Genomic DNA, 5,352 nt, shown 5'->3' with positions numbered 1-5,352 from the left:
AACAACTGGTTGTGATTTTCTGTTTCAACCTAAAAAAAGTAGTGTGTCAGATAATTTGAAGATATCGGTGTGAATCTTCTAGTTTGTGATTCCAGATATTAAGACTAAGAAACACTGATATTCTGAAATTTCCATTATTGAAATAGTAATTTTTTGACAAAACAAAAACTTTGTAAATGATGTCCACATAGAAACACTTTACTGAATAAATGAGGGTTTAAAAATGAGAGCAAAAACAATATTTTTATATTAATAAGTGATCTCAACATCTGTTAAAGAGGAACAAAATGATAATTTTTATATGAGAAAAATTTATACAAACCTATTTATTTCAGCACAGTAGATGATAATCTTTTATTATAGATTAGTGCTATTCCTGGAAAAAGAATATATATTTGTTAATATGTATATATGATTAAATAATAAATACTTGATCCAAACAAGATTTATTTGGCCAAAAATATATTGTCTTCAAAAGATTTACTACTAAGACATCGATTTAAAAATATATATAAGATTTCATTGTAGTTAAAAGGACATGGAAGAACATTTCTAATCTTTTCTGAATAACTTTAGTTATGAATCCATTCTCCCAAAGTAAAATCATCTCCATAATGAATAATATGTAACTTTTATGTTTAGCCTCTGTCTCCTTCTGTGGTGGACTACAAAGCTTTAATAAATACCTATTAGTTTATGGAGTATCATTCTAGATTACATGTAGGAGGAAAATTAAGAAAATTGAACCTGTCAGAAGTAGGAATGGGCATAGTGGAAAACAGAAAAATTATGATTTGATTAAATTAATTAATTAGACTCTAATTCTATGAGTATGGTGTAATATTTTCTGCCTGGAAATATGTATATATGCTAACATGTTATGTTCTGAATTTTTATCTGTATTTGTTTAAATCAATCAAAATTTTATTTAAAAGAATATGTGTGCAGTTATGAATTGGGAGGCAAATAAAATAACAAAGAGACTATACCTCAATAGTTAAATGCAGCTGTCACCAACCCTCTCTTTCTTCAAACAGGTGAATCAGTTCTGTTTCAGTTCCAAATCAGCTCCTTTTATAGCTGAATTGGAGACTTAAAAGTTTAGAGCCCATTGGGAAATGGTCCCTGGGCCATAAAAATTTGTCTCCTTCAAATTGTCCAGAAATGCCTGGCTTTCTATCCTAACAAAGATGGATCACAAATCAATAAAGAAGAAGAAAACAAAGCATATAATCAGGTTGCAATCCTCTGCCAAGCTTCCTTTACCAGTCCCTTGCTCTTAGAATTTATCTGTTCTACGTGACTGGATATCTCAAAGACTCTGCACTTGCTGTTCCATCTTTCTGTGATGTTCTTTCTCCAGACATCATGACTAGCTCCCTCACATCATTCAGATCTCAGAATTGGACATGCCTCAAAATCATACTATCCAAGATAGCCACTACTCAATTACTGTCTAACACCTTGACTTCCTTGATATTTTATACCTAGATTTTTTTTAAAGTTCACATCACTCCTAAATTATATTATTTCTTTATTTGCTTATATGTTTATTGTCTATCTATCATCCTCACTAAATTATAAGTTTCTTTAAGTGAAGAACTTTATTGAATGCTGAATCTCTAAGATTTAGGAAAGTAACTAGTGCATATATGGAATCTTATAAATATATATTAATTAAATCTTGTTTTTAATTTGAATCTTACTTGATGTCAATTTTCTCTAAGTTTGAGCTGTCTCAACATGTCATGTTGCCTTAATCTTTTATAAGAGATCAAGTCTTTGAATGAACTATTCCTTTCTCCAAAGTAACCCAAAGATACCTAATTACAGAAGATAAGGTTGACAAATCAAAAACAATTTGAGCAAACTCTAAATAAATATTGGATTTATATCAAGTGATTCAAATATAGTGACCTGAATGGCCCTCCTAAGTATTCTGTTAAGAAAGTACATTTTACTATACCATTTCTCATTCATGGGATAACATTAAAAGAAATTTGAAATCTCTTCCTGAAAAAACACTGGTTAATATTTCTGATTAAATCATGTGGACACACATGAAAACATCACAAACAAAACATTTAATCATTTTTAGAAGCAATGTAAATGTAAGAAAAATTAAATGGAATATCAGAATTACAGTTAAATAAAATGTATTTTTTATAATTATTTTCCTGTCTAACTCAATCCTATTTTTAAGTTATTACAGAATTATATAGATGATCTTTCTAATCTCCAATTTACATGTGCAAAGCCTTAGTATAATTTCAATTTATATGTTTAAAAAATCATCAGGTCTATCAAATGAACACTGTATAAAGTAAATATGTAAAAAGAAATGAACTATATAATGTATAAATATTCAGGTTTTATGTGTATATAGACTACATATATACACTATATATCTTATATAAAAATTTAAAATATATATATATATAAACAAATATATACATATATGTTAAATATACTATATCTTGAAATGATTATAACTAATAAAAAGCTTCTATATACAAAATAGAAATATGTAAAAATATTGTATATAATCTGAACTTCTTCCAGATATACAAATTGCTTGCCTAACACCACAATCTCACACAAATATTAATGTTAAAGATTCCAATATTTTCTCAGGGAAAAATATCGATTTCACTCAAACCTCCCTTGATTCATATATATGGAAATACCATGATTTTCTCTTTTGGTATATTTTCTCCTCATGAGACTTCTTTGGCATTTAATCTAGGACTGTGAAATAACAATTACTCTAATGATAACTTATCTCCCTATATTCTCTTTGCTCTTTTTTCAATGTATGCATATGGATCCTGCCAAACATTTCTCAAACATTCCTTTCATTGAATCACTTTGTTGTTTGAAACTCTGCCTCAACAACTCATACTCCTTGTAATGCCTTATATGAGAAATATTTACTAGCATCTCTGTATGCCTATGGAAGTGTTTGGTACTATCTGGTTCTTTATAAATATATATATTCCCTGCTAGAAAATCATACAGCATGATACCTTTGCTCAATAATGATTTGTTGAGGATTTATTTAAAACAAATTAAATTTCTAAATTAGATATTGTTTTGAGCTATAATTGATTTATAATAAATTTCTCATTTTTAAAATATACAATTTTATGAGTTTGACATGTTATACACCTGTGAAAACTTCAACACAATCAGGATAATAAATATATCCATTGAATCCTAAAATTTCTTCATGTCCCTTAATAATCCTGTCCCTCATCCTGCCCCATTCCCACAGATATGTTGTTTTTATAACTATAAATTTTTGTATATTTTCTGGAATTTTACATAAATGAAATCATATATTTTAGTCTAGTTTATTTCAAACATCATAATTATTTTGATGTTCATCATGTTGTTTAACTGTTCATGCCCTTTTTATTTCTGAGTATTATCTCATGTTATGTATATACCACAATTAGTTTTTCCTTTTCTTAGATGTACATTTGGGCATTTCCAGTTGGGCTATTACAAATTAAACCACTATGAATGTTTTTCACAAGTCTGTGTGTACACAGATGCTTTCATTTACTTGTGCAAATGCCTAAAAATGGAATGGCTGGGGTGAATGACAGGCAGATCTTTAATTCTTTAAAGAAACTGCTAAACTGCTTCCAAAGTGGTCATAACATTTTGTATTCTCTACAGCTATCTATTAGAGTTCTATTTTTCCACATCCACACTAACATTTAGTACAGTCAATCATTTCCATTTTAGTCATTCTATTAAGTTTGCAATGGTCTCTAAATATTATTTTAATTTTAATGTTCCTTTTCTTAATTTTTATTTTTTATTTTTTTAATTGAAGAAATTATTTAAATATTTTTTCCCCGTCTACTTCCCCTTTAACCCTCTGGTTACCACTAGTCCATTGTCCATTAATTTTCATAATGACTAAAAATATCAAGAATCTTTTGTGTGCTTATTTATTATGGGTATGTATATGTTCTTTGGTGAGGTGTTTGTTTAAATCTTCTGTCCATTTATATTGGATTGTTTGTCTTCTTATTGAGCTGTAAAAGATCTTCATATATATTAGGAAAAAATCCATAATCTATTTTACAGCAATCTTCTTCAGTCTTTGGCTTACCTTTTCATTGTCATCACAGAGTCTTTCGAGGGGTAAAATTTTTATAAATCCAAATTATTGGTTTTTAAATTTTTTTTATGCTTTTTGTGTGTTAAGAAATCTTTGCCGAAGGAATATCACTAATTTTTCTCCAGAAATATTCTGTTTTCTTCCAAGAGTTTTATAGTTTTAACCCTCATATTTAAATCCATTATCCATTTCAAGTCAATTTTTGTAAAACATGTGAGGTAAGGATAAAGGCGTATTATTATTTTGTATATGAAAAGAAATTGTTCCTCCTTTTATGAAGTGATGATCTTATATTCCTTTCACTATTTAATTGTTTGACACTTTTTTGAAAATCATGGACTCTATCAGTTTCACTGATCTATATGTCTATATATCAATATTTTCCTGTTTTCATTACTGAATCTCTATGTCTTGAAAACAGATAGTGTAAGTTCTCCAACCTCATTCCTTTTTTTCAAAATTGTTTTGGTATCACATCCTTTGAATTTTCATTAGAATTTTAGAAAGATCTTGCTAATTTCTGGAAGAAAAAAAAAACTTGCTGGGATGTTGATAGAATTGCAGTGAATCTCTAGAACGTTTTTTTGTAGAAGACACATTATAACAATATTGTGTTTTTCAATTCATGAACATAATAATAGACATGTAAACTAAAAGGAAAAAAAAAATCCTGCACTCATGAGTATACATTACCTACATTCACACTGATGTATATTTAAAGAAAAAGTCATAAGCATATATATATACAAAGAAATATGATAGCTAATGTAAAATAATTGATATGTTCAAGATTAGATGATTATCAGCCTCTTTATCTATACTGTCTTTTCAATTGCTTCCCACTCTTCGTTCTCTAAATCCCTATATAGAAGCCTATAATTTTTGTAACTGATTCTACTTTCCTTATCTCTGAGTATACTTGTTCTTTCTCTTATTTCATAAAGACAATGAGTTATCAAATATATCTTTTGTGATTTCTTTTCCGTTCTTCTTTTTAATTTTCTTTTTCTTCCCTGGTACAGAAATACAGTTTTAACATCATACACCAGCTATGCTACAAGAATATCCTAACCGATCTCTCTGAATCAGCCTGTATCGTGTAACACCCATCATTCCCATTTCTCTAATTTTAATGTTATAATTACCTTGCTTAAAAACCACCCCACCGAGGGAGTCGCCAGAATAGAACTAGCCAATCTCACCAGGCCAATGCAGAT

Source organism: Pteropus alecto, unplaced genomic scaffold (assembly GCF_000325575.1).
Source record: "Pteropus alecto unplaced genomic scaffold, ASM32557v1 scaffold2152, whole genome shotgun sequence".
Classification (NCBI taxonomy): Eukaryota; Metazoa; Chordata; class Mammalia; order Chiroptera; family Pteropodidae; genus Pteropus; species Pteropus alecto.
The sequence above is the reverse complement of the archived record's forward strand: the minus strand, read 5'-3'. Positions refer to the sequence as shown.